This window comes from Bufo bufo, chromosome 2, assembly GCF_905171765.1.
Source record: "Bufo bufo chromosome 2, aBufBuf1.1, whole genome shotgun sequence".
In the NCBI taxonomy this organism is placed as follows: Eukaryota; Metazoa; Chordata; class Amphibia; order Anura; family Bufonidae; genus Bufo; species Bufo bufo.
Window position 1 is genome coordinate 361,579,537 of NC_053390.1, and position 18,613 is coordinate 361,598,149.

Here is an 18,613-nt window from a genome sequence, read left to right on the forward strand (position 1 = left end):
TGGCATCCCGCATGTGTTCGATGGCGAACGCTGCGAACTGACCATCACTGCTGAGGAGAACTTGGACATCAATCAACTGTACATGGGCGTGGCAAAGGGTGAGAAAAGGGAGCCTCTAGGTGCTGCAGCAACGCCCCACTAGCACCTAGAGTCTCATTAGCATATTATAAAAGTCTTTATTTTGAGGGAATGGCAGCAGGAAATCATACTGTTATGTACTGCTGACATTAGCACATCGTTAACGCCAGTCAGCTACATAACGATTTTTCTCATGACAGAAACCCTTTAAATATGAAATAAAAGAATTTCTGACATGTAATTCAACCAATGTCATATATATAATTGAGTGTCCTTGTAAAAACAACATAGGTAGAACAAAAAGTTCACTTAAAAAGAGAATAGCTGAACATATAGGAAATATAAGAAATGGTTATGAAAAACATTCTGTATCTAAACACTTTAAACAGTTTCACACTAAGGCCCCAATAGGTCTGATTTTTGCTGCTTTTGAAAAGGTGGAAATACATTGGAGAGGAGGAAACGACATCACAAGGATGTAACGATTAGAATCAAGAAGAAATTTTTATTTTGATACACTTACACCTGGGGGACTTAATGCTGAGCTGGAACTTTTTGGGTTCCTGTAGATTTTGAGATGGGTGCCCTTCGCTGACGGGAGATCGGTGTCAGGCTGATCTCTCCTTGGTGATGTGCCCCCATCTACATTTCAGCAATGTATAGATCTCCTGCTGAAGATATGAACTTTATATTTCAGAAATAATTATAACAGAATCACACAGATGGGTTACTTGTTGATACTGTCCATTTCCATTATCATTTTTTCATATTTTTGAATCTGATAATTTTATATATGTAACTTAACTCTATTCTCACAATATCATGAAAATGAAGACAAAGGCATATTGTTGGAAGGATTCTGCAATTATATACAGGGAGTGCAGAATTATTAGGCAAGTTGTATTTTTGAGGATTAATTTTATTATTGAACAACAACCATGTTCTCAATGAACCCAAAAAACTCATTAATATCAAAGCTGAATATTTTTGGAAGTAGTTTTTAGTTTGTTTTTAGTTTTAGCTATTTTAGGGGGATATCTGTGTGTGCAGGTGACTATTACTGTGCATAATTATTAGGCAACTTAACAAAAAACAAATATATACCCATTTCAATTATTTATTTTTACCAGTGAAACCAATAGAACATCTCAACATTCACAAATATACATTTCTGACATTCAAAAACAAAACAAAAACAAATCAGTGACCAATATAGCCACCTTTCTTTGCAAGGACACTCAAAAGCCTGCCATCCATGGATTCTGTCAGTGTTTTGATCTGTTCACCATCAACATTGCGTGCAGCAGCAACCACAGCCTCCCAGACACTGTTCAGAGAGGTGTACTGTTTTCCCTCCTTGTAAATCTCACATTTGATGATGGACCACAGGTTCTCAATGGGGTTCAGATCAGGTGTACAAGGAGGCCATGTCATTAGATTTTCTTCTTTTATACCCTTTCTTGCCAGCCACGCTGTGGAGTACTTGGACGCGTGTGATAGAGCATTGTCCTGCATGAAAATCATGTTTTTCTTGAAGGATGCAGACTTCTTCCTGTACCACTGCTTGAAGAAGGTGTCTTCCAGAAACTGGCAGTAGGACTGGGAGTTGAGCTTGACTCCATCCTCAACCCGAAAAGGCCCCACAAGCTCATCTTTGATGATACCAGCCCAAACCAGTACTCCACCTCCACCTTGCTGGCATCTGAGTCGGACTGGAGCTCTCTGCCCTTTATTAATCCAGCCACGGGCCCATCCATCTGGCCCATCAAGACTCACTCTCATTTCATCAGTCCATAAAACCTTAGAAAAATCAGTCTTGAGATATTTCTTGGCCCAGTCTTGACGTTTCAGCTTGTGTGTCTTGTTCAGTGGTGGTCGTCTTTCAGCCTTTCTTACCTTGGCCATGTCTCTGAGTATTGCACACCTTGTGCTTTTGGGCACTCGAGTGATGTTGCAGCTCTGAAATATGGCCAAACTGGTGGCAAGTGGCATCTTGGCAGCTGCACGCTTGACTTTTCTCAGTTCATGGGCAGTTATTTTGCGCCTTGGTTTTTCCACACGCTTCTTGCGACCCTGTTGACTATTTTGAATGAAACGCTTGATTGTTCGATGATCACGCTTCAGAAGCTTTGCAATTTTAAGAGTGCTGCATCCCTCTGCAAGATATGTCACTATTTTTGACTTTTCTGAGCCTGTCAAGTCCTTCTTTTGACCCATTTTGCCAAAGGAAAGGAAGTTGCCTAATAATTATGCACACCTAATATAGGGTGTTGATGTCATTAGACCACACCCCTTCTCATTACAGAGATGCACATCACCAAATATGCTTAATTGGTAGTAGGCTTTCGAGCCTATACAGCTTGGAGTAAGACAACATGCATAAAGAGGATGATGTGGTCAAAATACTCATTTGCCTAATAATTCTGCACGCAGTGTACAAAAAAACGCATATGTAGAAAAAAAACGCATGGAAAACGCAATAAAATCGCATGCGTGTTTTTAGAGGTATGAGAATATTTATACAAATAAATGAGGAAGAAGATTCCAATTATTGGATATATGAAGAGAATAGAGACAATATATTCCAATATTGAATATATTAAGAAAATAGAAACAATATAATCTCATAGCATCTATTGAGGTTAGAGGATAATCCATTTTGGGTCTTGAGGAAAACCAAAGAAGGGTATAAAAATGGGTTGGATATTGATTAAATATGGCCACTGAAGAAGGAGTGAGGTACACTCCGAAACGCGTCTGGTAAATCAAGATCCAAGACCCATGGAACATTTATCATCCTCTACCAGAATACTACTTGTCTTTTAAAAGAGTTGGAGTGCCATTCACTGCTATGGGGAGCCGGCTTGGTGGTGGCCGGACCAGAGTCCTCCAGCCACCACCTTGCGGGGCTCTGTTCTCGATATAGGTGCGGGTCCCAGCATTGTCTATGATAAGACAACCCCTTTAACGATCTATCATTTTATTAAACGTCTGCCATATATTGCAACCGCTGGTTATAGAAGATTCATCTACACCATACCACCAATGTGAAATATACTATATGAATCATCACTAGATCCACAATATGCAAGATACTGAACTGGTTTATGCTTTACTACCAACGGTGATTTGATTATATGGGCCAATATAGATTCTTTTGAGGAGAACTTTGAAATACAAACGTGATTCTAACATATGGTGATTAAAAAGCTTTTTTCCATATCATAGCCAGATTGGCTCAGCATCCATTGACCCACAATCACTAATGCTGTATATATAATAGCATTGGATATAACTCTTTATATACATTGTCTCGGTGGAACATACTGACATATATATATATATATACACTCACCTAAAGAATTATTAGGAACACCATACTAATATGGTGTTGGACCCCCTTTTGCCTTCAGAACTGCCTTAATTCTACGTGGCATTGATTCAACAAGGTGCTGATAGCATTCTTTAGAAATGTTGGCCCATATTGATAGGATAGCATCTTGCAGTTGATGGAGATTTGAGGGATGCACATCCAGGGCACGAAGCTCCCGTTCCACCACATCCCAAAGATGCTCTATTGGGTTGAAATCTGGTGACTGTGGGGGCCATTTTAGTACAGTGAACTCATTGTCATGTTCAAGAAACCAATTTGAAATTATTCAAGCTTTGTGACATGGTGCATTATCCTGCTGGAAGTAGCCATCAGAGGATGGATACATGTTCTCATTCTGCTTACGCCAAATTCGGACTCTACCATTTGAATGTCTCAACAGAAATCGAGACTCATCAGACCAGGCAACATGTTTCCAGTCTTCAACAGTCCAATTTTGGTGAGATCGTGCAAATTATAGCCCCTTTTTCTATTTGTAGTGGAGATGAGTGGTACCCGGTGAGGTCTTCTGCTGTTGTAGCCCATTCGCCTCAAGGTTGTGCGTGTTGTGGCTTCACAAATGCTTTGCTGCATACCTCGGTTGTAACGAGTGGTTATTTCAGTCAACGTTGCTCTTCTATCAGCTTGAATCAATCGGCCCATTCTCCTCTGACCTCTATCATCCACAAGGCATTTTTGCCCACAGGACTGCCGCATACTGGATGTTTTTCCCTTTTCACACCATTCTTTGTAAACCCTAGAAATGGTTGTGCGTGAAAATCCCAGTAACTGAGCAGATTGTGAAATACTCAGACCGGCCCGTCTGGCACCAACAACCATGCCACGCTCAAAATTGCTTAAATCACCTTTCTTTCCCATTCTGACATTCAGTTTGGAGTTCAGGAGATTGTCTTGACCAGGACCACACCTCTAAATGCATTGAAGCAACTGCCATGTGATTGGTTGACTAGATAATTGCATTAATGAGAAATAGAACAGGTGTTCCTAATAATTCTTTAGGTGAGTGTATATATATATATATATATATATATACAGTGGATATAAAAAGCCTACACACCGCTGTTAAAATGTCAGGTTTCTGTGCTGTAAAACTTTTTCCACTGTTAATGTGACCTATAAACTGTACCACTCAATTGAAAAACAAACTGAAATCTTTTAGGTGGAGGGAAGAAAACAAAAAGAACTAAAATAATGTGGTTGCATAAGTGTGCGCACCTTATAACTGGGGATGTAGCTATTTTCAGCATACACCTGCCATCATTTAAAGTGCCTCTGATTAACCCCAAATAAAGTTCAGCTGCTCTAGTTGATCTTTCCAGAAATTCTCTTAGTCGCATCCCACAGAAAAAGCCATGGTCCACTGAGAGCTTCCAAAGCATCAGAGGGATCTCATTATTAAAAGGTATCCGTCAGGAGAAGGGTACAAAAGAATTTCCAAGGCATTAGATATACCATGGAACACGGTGAAGACAGTCATCATCAAGTGGAGAAAATATGGCACAACAGTGACATTACCAAGAACTGGACGTCCCTCCAAAATTGATAAAAAGACGAGAAGAAAACTGGTCTGGGAGGCTACCAAGAGGCCCACAGCAACATAAAAGGAGCTGCAGGAATATCTGGCAAGTACTGGCTGTGTGGTACATGCGACAACAATCTCCCGTATTCTTAATATGTCTGGGCTATGGGGTAGAGTGGCAAGACGAAAGCCTTTTCTTACGAAAAAAAACATCCAAGCCAGGCTACATTTTGCAAAAACACATCTGAAGTCTCCCAAAAGCATGTGGAAAAAGGTGTTATGTTCTGATGAAACCAAGGTTGAACTCTTTGGCCATAATTCCAAAAGATATGTTTGGCGCAAAAACAACACTGCACATCACCAAAAGAACACCATACCCACAGTGAAGCATGGTGGTGGCAGCATCATGCTTTGGGGCTGTTTTTCTTCAGCTGGAACTGGGGCCTTAGTTAAAGGGATTCTGTCACCAGGTTTCACCCCTGTCAGCTAAACATATGCTGATGTTCAGGGCCTCATCAGGATTCTTAATGTGGGCTTCTAAATGTGATCCGTAGCCTTATTTTGCTAAAAAACAGGTTTTACTAACCTGTCACTCAAAGAAATAAGGTGCCCAAGGGGATGTCAAGGGATGCAAGGTGACGGCCGCACCCACCGCCGTTCGTGCCCAGCGCCGCCTTTCCAGACTTCTGCACCGCCTCCTAATCCTCTGTGCCGCCTCTCACTCTCCCGTTAAACTGCCCAAACCCCTGAGGACGCCAACAGCTTTGGCGAAACATGTCGGGGGCAGCGTGTGATCTATGTGTATTTTAACCAGCTACTGTCGGCATGATAGTCACTATAGAACAGTACTGAGCGATTAGGTGCAAGCAGGGGACTCCTACCCGAGCCTGCTCAGCAGGAGCGCACTGTGAGATTAACAGTGCGGCTACAATACGGCACGAGCGGAGTGCATGATTAATAAAGAGCATACAAGACAAGAATAAGTGGGAGCCCTGCCAATAGCACCATAGCTGGAAATAGCGATATACAATAGTATTGCAGACGGAGCTGATAATTTTAGAGTGTCAGTTATAGGTAGAAAGTTTTTAGAGACAAGTAATAAACGTTACATTTTATACTAAAGATATCAGTAACATATGTAAACCCAGGGACAATTTTGGTCCTAGTGACCTATTGTAAATAATTGTAGTATTGTGTCCCAACATACAGTACAGACCAAAAGTTTGGACACACCTTCTCATTCAAAGAGTTGTCTTTATTTTCATGACTATGAAGGCATCAAAACTATGAATTAACACATGTGGAATTATATACATAACAAACAAGTGTGAAACAACTGAAAATATGTCATATTCTAGGTTCTTCAAAGTAGCCACCTTTTGCTTTGATTACTGCTTTGCACACTCTTGGCATTCTCTTGATGAGCTTCAAGAGGTAGTCCCCTGAAATGGTTTTCACTTCACAGGTGTGCCCTGTCAGGTTTAATAAGTGGGATTACTTGCCTTATAAATGGGGTTGGGACCATCAGTTGCGTTGAGGAGAAGTCAGGTGGATACACAGCTGATAGTCCTACTGAATAGACTTGTATTATGGCAAGAAAAAAGCAGCTAAGTAAAGAAAAACGAGTGGCCATCATTACTTTAAGAAATGAAGGTCAGTCAGTCAGCCGAAAAATTGGGAAAACTTTGAAAGTAAGGGCTATTTGACCATGAAGGAGAGTGATGGGGTGCTGCGCCAGATGACCTGGCCTCCACAGTCACCGGACCTGAACCCAATCGAGATGGTTTGGGGTGAGCTGGACCGCAGAGTGAAGGCAAAAGGGCCTACAAGTGCTAAACATCTCTGGGAACTCCTTCAAGACTGTTGGAAGACCATTTCAGGGGACTACCTCTTGAAGCTCATCAAGAGAATGCCAAGAGTGTGCAAAGCAGTAATCAAAGCAAAAGGTGGCTACTTTGAAGAACATAGAATATGACATATTTTCAGTTGTTTCACACTTGTTTGTTATGTATATAATTCCACATGTGTTAATTCATAGTTTTGATGCCTTCATAGTCATGAAAATAAAGAAAACTCTTTGAATGAGAAGGTGTGTCCAAACTTTTGGTCTGTACTGTATGTTATTGGGTCCGTTGAAAAAAGACAAAGTACGGTTTATAGGTCACATTAAAGGTGGAAAAAGTTATGAAAAGATTTATCTTTGTCTCATTTTTTTACATCACAGAAAGCTGACATTTTAACAGGGGTGTGTAGACTTTTTATATCCACTGTATATATACCCTGTATACTGTTATATATACAATGCTTCATATTGTGGTTATATATAACATTTCCCATTGTGGTTAAAGTGAATTATTACTAGTACTGTATATAAATAGCCATTTGATTGACTAATTGCACTGTTTGCCTGTCAGACATACAGTATATCGAGGTATCATACTGAAAATATCAAGATATATCTTATATATATTTATATTAGTATTGTGAAGCTATATCAGGATATATCCCATACATTTATCAGTGTTATGGGGTGGCTGTATGACTGACAGACATTGTACCTTTACCATATAATACGGCCTCAAATTTTTTCAGTTTTTTTTTCTGGGTTTTTCATTGGGTTTTGGGCTTTGTGTATACAGTATATTATTTTATATTTTTATATTTTTAATAAATATGTATGTACTTGAAATCATTTTTCTCTGAGTGATCCCAAGTGAAGAGTGCATGTCTACAATATTGTATGTCTAACAAAGTGATAGGGTGAATCATATAGACAGAGCACCTCTTTTCAGATTGAACGAGGTGGTGAGCAAACTTATATAAACATACATTTTAACTATGGAGCTACAGCTGAAGTACACAGGCCTACATTGATTTGTGTAATCCTGTGGACTGTAACTGTCACCTGCTATGATCACAGTTAAAATAAATCAGAAGTTCTACAAGTCTCCATGTAGCCCAGGCCTAATTGACAATTGAGTGTTACCACTCCCTTTTTCAGTAAGCTGTTTCACTACATAGTGTGTTATATTGTCAGTGATGGGACACTGTCAGTATGTAGGGGTACAAGAAAATGGTAACAGCCAGTGGCGTACCTACCATATAGGCAGACCACGCAGCTGCTATGGGGCCCGTGGGAAAGAGGGGCCCGAAGTGGAGGAGAGGCCCCGCCCCCTAATTGCTCCTGTTTATCTTTCTAAAGCTAAAGGACCTTTGATGATGTCATCAGAGGTCCTGTAAGGGAACTGCACAGTGTAAAGTGTAGTTCCCAGGTTAGAACAGTGCATCTGCCAGGACCTGTGATGACATCATCTTCAACATCACAGGTCCTGCAGAATCTAGCAAAGGAACTACACCAAAAATGGTGTAGTTCCTAGGTTTCAAAGGTATATCTGCCAGGACCTGTGATGACATCATCACAGGTCCTTCAACCCCTAACAGCAAGTATTAGTTCACAAGCAGCTCTGCATTGATCCATACAGACTGGAAAGGAGTGGTAAGAGGAGGTCCTCCACTTTTCATCATTTATGCCCTGTTTTTACTCATTGCTCACTCATGTATAATACTTCAGACAGTTACAGTGACCACTACCTCATGTACCTCATACACACAGTGACCATAATGTATAACTGACCACATATGTCTGTAAACACTGCATCCACAGTATTATACCTTCTATGTCTCACATCAATACACTGCTCTGTGTGTATATATACACACACACATACATACACACACAGCATATATTACACAGTATTATACATGCAATATGTACAGATATATAGTATATACCGTAGTGCACTGATATGTGAGGTACAAGGTATAATAGATGCAGTCTGTACAGATATATAGTATATACAGCAGTGTACTAATATGTGAGGTATGAGGTATAATAGATGCAGTGTGTACAGATATATAGTATATACAGCGGTGTACTGATATGTGAGGTACGAGGTGTCAATACACTGCTGTATTTACTATATACCTGTACACACTGCATCTATTATACCTCGTACCTCACATATTACACTACTGTACACACTGCATATATTATACCCCGTACCTCACATATCAGTACACTGCTGTATATACTATATACCTGTACACACTGCATATATTATACCCTGTACCTCACATATCAGAACACTAGGGAATATACTATATACCTGTACACACTGCATCTATTATACCTCTTTTGTGTGCCAGGGCTGTTTTGTAATCCCAATCTGGCCCTGATGGCATAAATTATAAAACGCAGCAGCAAGAATAGTTCATGGAACAAAAGGAGGGGCTATAAAAGGGGAATGGGGGCCCAATTTAGATTCCTGCTATGGGGCCCAGTGATTTTTATGTACGCCCCTGGTAACAGCCAGTATTTTTCGTCCTATAAAATGCACTTTTTTTCCTGCCAAAGTGTGGAGAAAATGTAAATGCGTCTTATGGGGCAAATACTAATGAGCTAATATCAAAAGACCCGAGGAGGCCCTAGATAATTCAAAATAGAAGGGGTTACTAGCCAGAGGCTATATAAGTCCTGTTTGTGGCCTAGTGATTAAAAGTTAATCTTTATTAATATGGTTATATTTGCTCTTAGAATGTGGTTAAAATGGACAGGCACTCTTACTTAGGAATAAGGTGGTGAGAGTATTTAGTATACCATTGTGCAGATTGTGCAAATTGGAGCCTTTGGTTTTGTTCCTCTTTGTTCTGTGTTGAATATTATTTTCTTGTAGGAAGCTATTGTTATGGATGTTATGTTGGTGCACCACTTCCTGTTTCCCGTTTGTGGCAGTTGCTCCTGTCTTTATGTTATGTTACCAACATGGCTCCTGTGCAGTAATCCCGTGTGCTGTGTTTATTTACATCACATGAAACATGGTGTCAGAAGTACAGTCCTGATCAAAAGTTTAAGACCACTTGAAAAATGGCAAAAAATCATATTTTACAATGTTGGATCTTAACAGGGTTCCAAGTAGATAAGAATAAAGAGTTCTATGTGTAAAATCACAGACTAAGCAGCAGTCCTGAGAATAGGAGTCGGTCCTTCCTCCTTATAACATGCAATCAACAAAATAAAAGTCCAGGTCCGTGCTTCTAAGGAGATAGAGTTGGAAACGCCTTGTAGAAGGAAAGCACAGTTAGTTCATATCCCATGCTGAAACTTCCCCACAAGAACACGCCACACTGCCGACCGAAACTTCACAGGGCAAAGGTAACCTTTCAAAAGATCAGCAACATAGTGCAGTACCCGTGAATATGTTAAAGAATAAAGGCTTTATTATACTCACAAAAAGCACTGCTAGTAATCAGCATTTAAAAACCATTTGAAATGTCGCTGCCCGACCCGGGTTTCGCCCAAAGGCTTTGTCAGGGGCTCTACGTAACTATGTGCCGGTGTCTATTTATACATCCAGGTGAATGCTTCCATGTCAGGTATTAACCCTAACACATCCGGCAAGCCTTCTTATCAGTCCTCAATATCGGCAGTGATCCCATATTTTTAAAAAATCTTTTACATAAAGAGCAATCAATTATAAATACATATATATAAAAGAAACATATACAGTACAGACCAAAAGTTTGGACACACCTTCTCATTCAAAGAGTTTTCTTTATTTTCATGACTATGAAAACTGTAGATTCACACTGAAGGCATCAAAACTATGAATTAACACATGTGGAATTATATACATAACAAACAAGTGTGAAACAACTGAAAATATGTCATATTCTAGGTTCTTCAAAGTAGCCACCTTTTGCTTTGATTACTGCTTTGCACACTCTTGGCATTCTCTTGATGAGCTTCAAGAGGTAGTCCCCTGAAATGGTTTTCACTTCACAGGTGTGCCCTGTCAGGTTTAATAAGTGGGATTTCTTGCCTTATAAATGGGGTTGGGACCATCAGTTGCGTTGAGGAGAAGTCAGGTGGATACACAGCTGATAGTCCTACTGAATAGACTGCTAGAATTTGTATTATGGCAAGAAAAAAGCAGCTAAGTAAAGAAAAACGAGTGGCCATCATTACTTTAAGAAATGAAGGTCAGTCAGTCAGCTGAAAAATTGGGAAAACTTTGAAAGCAAGGGCTATTTGACCATGAAGGAGAGTGATGGGGTGCTGCGCCAGATGACCTGGCCTCCACAGTCACCTGACCTGAACCCAATCGAGATGGTTTGGGGTGAGCTGGACCGCAGAGTGAAGGCAAAAGAGCCAACAAGTGCTAAGCATCTCTGGGAACTCCTTCAAGACTGTTGGAAGACCATTTCAGGGGACTACCTCTTGAAGCTCATCAAGAGAATGCCAAGAGTGTGCAAAGCATTAATCAAAGCAAAAGGTGGCTACTTTGAAGAACCTAGAATATTACATATTTTCAGTTGTTTCACACTTGTTTGTTATGTATATAATTCCACATGTGTTAATTCATAGTTTTGATGCCTTCATAGTCATGAAAATAAAGAAAACTCTTTGAATGAGAAGGTGTGTCCAAACTTTTGGTCTGTATTGTATATAAAAACTATATGTAAAATTTCATAAATTACATTCATAATAATGCATCATTTCTATAAATAACACAAAAATATAAAATCACATGTCCATAATGGAAATAGAGTATCCTAATAAAGCAGAAAACAAAAGACAGATCTTCTAATCAATATTCACAAGCATAGGAGAAAATACCAGGATATCTTGTATATAGATAAAATTACCTCATATATTCTAATAGAACCGCAGGAAAATAACCTAATATATTCTAATAAAATGCAGAACCAAAGAGAAAAAAACTACATCGCTGCCCTAATATTCCATTCTATATTAAGCCCCTTAGGTTGGAGACAATCAATATCAAAAATCCATTGGGCCTCTTTTTTATTTATGTTTTCTGCTTTATTAGGATACTCTATTTGCATTATGGACATGTGATTTTATATTTTTGTGTTATTTATAGAAATGATGCATTATTATGAATGTAATTTATGAAATTTTACATATAGTTTTTATATATATGTTTCTTTTATATATATGTATCAGTGCCTTCTGATTCTCAGGAAGCTCCCAATAAAGCACAGCGCTGACCTTCTCAGGGTCCATGCGAAAACCAGAAGCGGAGAGAAGAAAACCAAGAAATTGAATCTCCGGAACTGCAAACACACATTTTTCCAGTTTAGCGTACAATTTATTATCCCGCAGAATCAGCAAGACGTGACGTAGGTGGTCTCGATGAGTCTTGAAATCAGGAGAAAAAATCTAAATGTCATCTAGATACTCCAGTACAAATTTCCCCATTAAATGATAAAAAATACTGTTTACAAAATGTTTGAAGACGGCGGGAGCATTCATCAAACCAAAGGGCTTAACCAAATTCTCGAAATGACCCTCAGGGGTATTGAAGGCCGTCTTCCATTCGTCCCCTTCCCTGACCCTGACTAGGTTGTATGCCCCTTTTAAATCCAACTTAGAAAAAACCTTAGCCCCAACAATCTGGTTAAACAGGTCCGGGATCAGAGGAAGCGGATATGGGTCACGAATCGTGATACGGTTCAGCTCCCTGAAATCCAGACAAGGTCTTAACCCCTTAAGGACACAGCCTTTTTACACCTTAGGACCAGGCCATTTTTTGAAAATCTGACCAGAGTCCCTTTAAGTGCTGATAACTTTAAAACGCTTTGACTTATCCAGGCCGTTCTGAGATTGTTTTTTTCGTCACATATTGTACTTCATGACACTGGTAAAATGGAGTCAAAAAAATAATTTTTTTTGCACCAAAAAATACCTAATTTAACAAAAATTTGGAAAAATTTGCAAATTTCAAAGTTTCAGTTTCTCTACTTCTGTAATACATAGTAATACCCCCAAAAATTGTGATGACTTTACATTCCCCATATGTCTACTTCATGTTTGAATTGTTTTGGGAATGATATTTTATTTTTTGGGGATGTTATAAGGCTTAGAAGTTTAGAAGCAAATCTTGAAATTTTTCATAAATTTACAAAAACTCAATTTTTAGGGACCAGTTCAGGTCTCAAGTCACTTTGCGAGGCTTACATTATAGAAACCACCCAAAAATGACGCCATCTAAGAAACTACACCCCTCAAGGTATTTAAAACTGATTTTGCATACGTTGTTAACCCTTTAGGTGTTGCACAAGAGTTATTGGCAAATGGGGAGGAAATTTGAGAATTTCATTTTTTTGTCAAATTTTTCATTTTAACCCATTTTTTCCACTAACAAACCAAGGGTTAACAGCCAAACAAGACTGTATCTTTATTGCCCTGACTCTGCCGTTTACAGAAACACCCAATATGTGGCCGTAAACTACTGTACGGCCACACAGCGGGGCGTAGAGGGAAAGGTGCGCCGTATGGTTTTTGGAAGGCTGATTTTTATGGACTGGTTTATATACACCATGTCCCATTTGAAGCCCCCTGATGCACCCCTAGAGGATAAACTCCCTAAAAGTGACCCCATCTAAGAAACTACACCCCTCAAGGTATTCAAAACTGATTTTACATACGTCGTTAACCCTTTAGGTGCTGCACAAGAGTTATTGGCAAATGGCGATGAAATTTGAGAATTTCATTTTTTTGCCTAATTTTCCATTTTAACCCATTTTTTCCACTAACAAAGCAAGGGTTAACAGCCAAACAAGACTGTATCTTTATTGCCCTGACTCTGCTGTTTACAGAAACACCCCATATGTGGCCGTAAACTACTGTACGGCCACACAGCAGGGCGTAGAGTGAAAGGTGCGCCGTTTGGTTTTTGGAGGGCTGATTTTGCTGGACTGTTTTTTTGGCACCATGTCCCATTTGAAGCCCCCTGATGCACCCCTAGATTATAAACTCCATAAAAGTGACCCCATCTAAGAAACTACACCCCTCAAGGTATTCAAAACTGATTTTACAAACTTTGTTAACCCTTTAGGTGTTGCACAAGATTTAATGGAAAATAGAGATACAATTTCAAAATTTCACTTTTTTGGCAGATTTTCCATTTTAATATTTTTTTTCCAGTTACAAAGCAAGGGTTAACAGCCAAACAAAACTCATTATTTATGGCCCTAATTCTGTAGTTTACAGAAACACCCTATATGTGGCCGTAAACTACTGTACGGGCACACGGCAGGGCGCAGAAGGAAAGGAATGCCATACGGGTTTTGGAAGGCAGGTTTTGCTGGACTGTTTTTTTTGACACCATGTCCCATTTGAAGCCCCCCTGATGCACCCCTAGAGTAGAAACTCCAAAAAAGTGACCCCATTTTAGAAACTACGGGATAGGGTGGCAGTTTTGTTGGTACTAGTTTAGGGTACATATGATTTTTGGTTGCTCTATATTACACTTTTTGTGCGGCAAGGTAACAATAAATAGCTTTTTTGGCACCGTTTTTTTTTTTGTTATTTACAACATTCATCTGACAGGTTAGATCATGTGGTAATTTTATAGAGCAGGTTGTCACGGACGCGGCGATACCTAATATGTATACGATTTTTTTTATTTATGTAAGTTTTACACAATGATTTCATTTTTAAAACCAAAAAAATGTTTTAGTTTCTCCATAGTTTTTTCAGTTTTTGGGCGATTATCTTGATTAGGGTCTCATTTTTTGCGGGATGAGATGACGGTTTGATTGGCATCTATTTTGGGGTGCATATGACTTTTTGATTGCTTGCTATTACACTTTTTGTGACGTAAGATGACAAAAAATGGCTTTTTTTACACAGTTTTTATTTTTATTTTTTTACGGTGGTCATCTGAGGGGTTAGATCATGTGATATTTTTATAGAGCCGGGCAATACGGACGTGGCGATACCTAATATGTATACTTTTTTTTTATTTATGTAAGTTTTACACAATGATTTCATTTTTGAAACAAAAAAAATCATGTTTTAGTGTCTCCATAGTCTAAGAGCCATAGTTTTTTCAGTTTTTGGGCGATTATGTTGGGTAGGGTATGATTTTTGCGGGATGAGATGACGGTTTGATTGTTACAATTTTGGCGTACATGCGACTTTTTTGATCACTTTTATTACCTTTTTTGGGAAGTAAGGTGGGCAAAATTTCAATTTCATCATAGTTTTTTATTTTTTATTTTTATGGTGTTCACCGTTCGGGTAAAGTAACATGACCGTTTTATAGATCAGGTTGTTACGGACGCGGCGATACCAAACATGTGTAGGGAATTTTATTTTTTTCATTTTTTATCAGTGATAAATGTGTTTTTTGATTTTTACTTTTTTTTCACTTTTATTCACTTTTTTTTGACCCAGACCCACTTGGTTCTTGAAGATCCAGTGGGTCTGATGTCTGTATAATACAGTACAGAACAATATATATTGTACTGCACTGTATTTTACTTACACTGAACAGATCTATGCCTTTCAGCACAGATCTGTTCAGCACCATGGACAGCAGGATGCCTGAGAGGCGTCCTGTTGCCATGGGAACCTTCCCTGTCTGCTCAGAACTTCGCAGACGGGGAAGGGTAAGGAGGGGATCTCTCGGGGGGCTGTCTGGGGGCTCTCTCCCTCTCCATCGGGGGGCTGCAAAGGCACAGCAGCCCCCCGATGGGAGAGGGAGGGAGCTCCCTGCGCTGTTAACCTTTTCCATACAGCGGTCCGTACGGACCGCTGTATGGAAAGGGTTAACGGCTGACATCGCATCGCAGATGTCAGCCGTTTATACCAGGGTGCCAGCAATGTGCTGGCACCCTGGTATACCCACTGAACACCAATGAATTTTCAAGGGGAGGCGGGCGGGGGATCGCGATCCCGCCTGCCGCACCGCCCGCCTCCCGCACCGCCCGCAACCCTCCCCCTGCACCTCCCGCCACCATAAAAATCATTCGGGGGTGCAGGGGGGGGGGGGTGAATAAAACTTTTGTTAGGCATATAAAGTTTCTGATCCCCGCGGTCAGGGACCGCGGGGACCAGAAACTGCAGAAATCGCAGCAAACCGCAGGTCTGAATTGACCTGCGGTTTGCCGCGATCGCCGACATGGGGGGGTCACGGGACCCCCCCGCGCATTTAGCCTAGGTGCCTGCTCAATGATTTGAGCAGGCACCGGGTTCCGATCACTGCCAGCCGCACGGCAGTGATCGAAAATACACAGGGCGTACATGTACGCCCTGTGTCCTTAAGTACCAGGGCACAAGGGCGTACCTGTACGCCCTATGTCCTTAAGAGGTTAAAGAACCATCTTTTTTCTTAACAAAAAAAAAAACAGCGGCAACAGGTGACTTCGAAGGTCGGATGTGTCCCTTTCTCAGGCTCTCAGAGATATAAGTACGCATAGCGACTCTTTCAGGTTGGGAGAGATTGTATAAACGTGATTTTGGCAGTTTGGCGCCTGGGATGAGATTAATAGGGCAGTCGTACTCCCGGTGCGGGGGCAACTCCTGGACACTACTCTCGGAAAACACATCCGAAAATTCAGAGAGAATAGATGGCAGTCTTGGTAGAAACCTCTGAAAGAGACGCCGTGAGGCTATTCTCTCTGCAAACCTCACTCCAACCATTTATCTGCCTTGCTTGCCAATCAATGGTGGGGTTATGTTTAGTGAGCCAGGGTAGCCCAAACACTAGAGGAGTAGGTAATCCGCTTAAGACGAAACATGACATATCCTCAACATGAGCGTCACCCACAGTCAAACGGATATTGTGAACTATGCCCTTTAACGATCTTTGAGAAAGTGGAGCGGAATCGATAGCAAAAACAGGTATATCCTTTTCCAAAGTGCATACCTGGAAACCATGCGTTATTGCAAATTGATTATCAATGAGATTGACAGCTGCTCCACTATCTACAAAAATCTCACAAACAATGTTCTTGCTTTCTAGCGCCACCCTGGCAGGTAGGAGAAAACGGGAACTACAAGTAAACGGCAAACCTTCAATTTCCGCATCAACCTTGCCAATAGTAGCAAATGGAAAGTTTTTAGAGGGTTTTTTTCTTTTTGTTTTTCTTTTATTACCCTCAGAAAACTTCATGAATCTCCTAGAGGGGCAAACATTAGCCAAATGATTTATACCCCCACAACAGAAACAAACCCTCCTTTGAGAGCTGAATCCTCTACTATCAGAGGCAAGCAAACCCAGCTGCATGGCCTCCTCCTCAGAGGGGATTGAGAGAGACTGAGACCCCTGCGCACTGAATGAGACAGCCCCACTGTCCTTGGACTGAGTATGACAGGAAGGAGTAGTCTCCTCTCTCTCTCTAAGATGCCTGTCAATTCGAACAGCTAGAGACATGGCAGATTCTAACGAGGCTGGTCTCTCATGAAAAGCAAATGCATCTTTCAATCTTTCTGAGAGACCATGGCAAAATTGACTTCGGAGTGCAGCATCATTCCAACCGGTATCAGCTGCCCATCTCCGAAATTTTGGACAATATATCTCTGCGGACTGTTTACCCTGGCATAAAAGACGCAGTTTAGATTCAGCCAGAGCAATACGATCTGGGTCATCATATATCTGCCCCAGGGCTCCAAAAAATTCATCCACCCACCGGCAGCGAAAAGGCCCAAGACTGAGCGTTATTCCTGAGCAGCAAGATGATGATCCCCACCCTCTGCTCCTCATCACCAGAGGAATGGGGAAGTAGGTGAAAATGGAGTTTGCAAGCCTCTCTAAAGCGAACAAAATTCTCACTACCCCCGGAGAACATATCCGGAAGCGAGATCTTAGGCTCGGAACAAACTCCATGTACGCCAGCAGAAACAGTCACCTGAAACTGAGACACAGTTTTACGGAGATCTGCTACCTCCAGCGAAAGACCTTGCATGCGGTCAATCAAGGCTGAAACCGGATCCATGCTAAACCCTTTCATGACCAAAGGTCATTGATGCCCCAGTGTCCAGGTCAAAATTTACAAATCTGACATGCGTCACTTTAAGTGGTAATAGCTTTGGAACACTTTTACTTATCCACGCCATTCTGAGATTGTTTTCTCGTGACACATTGTACTTCATGACAGTCATAAATTTGAGTCAATATATTTCACCTTTATTTATGAAAAAATCCCAAATTTACCAAAAATAAATAAAAATTAGCAATTTTCTAAATTTCAATTTCTCTGCTTCTAAAACAGAAAGTGATACCTCATAAAATATTTATTACATAACATTCCCCATATGTCTACTTTATGTTGGCATCATTTTGGAAATGTTATTTTATTTTTTTAGGACGTTACAAGGCTTAGAAGTTTAGAAGCAATTCTTAAAATTTTTAAGAAAATTTCCAAAACCCACTTTTTAAGGACTAGTTCAGGTCTGAAGTCACTTTGTGGGGCCTATATAGTAGATACCCCCATAAATGACCCCATTGTAGAAACTAGACCCCTCAAGTTACTTAAAACCAATTTTACAAACGTTATTAACCCTTTAGGTGTTCCACAAGAATTAAAGGAAAATGGAGAGGAAATTTCTAAATTTCACTTTTTTAGCAGATTTTCTATTTTATTACATTTTTTTCTTTAACACATTAAGAATTAACAGCCAAACAAAACTCAATATTTATTACTCTAATTCTGCGGTTTACAGAAACACCCAACATGTGGTCGTAAACTGATGTAAGGGCGCACGGCAGGGCGCAGAAGGAAAGGAACACCGTATGGTTTTTGGAAGGCAGATT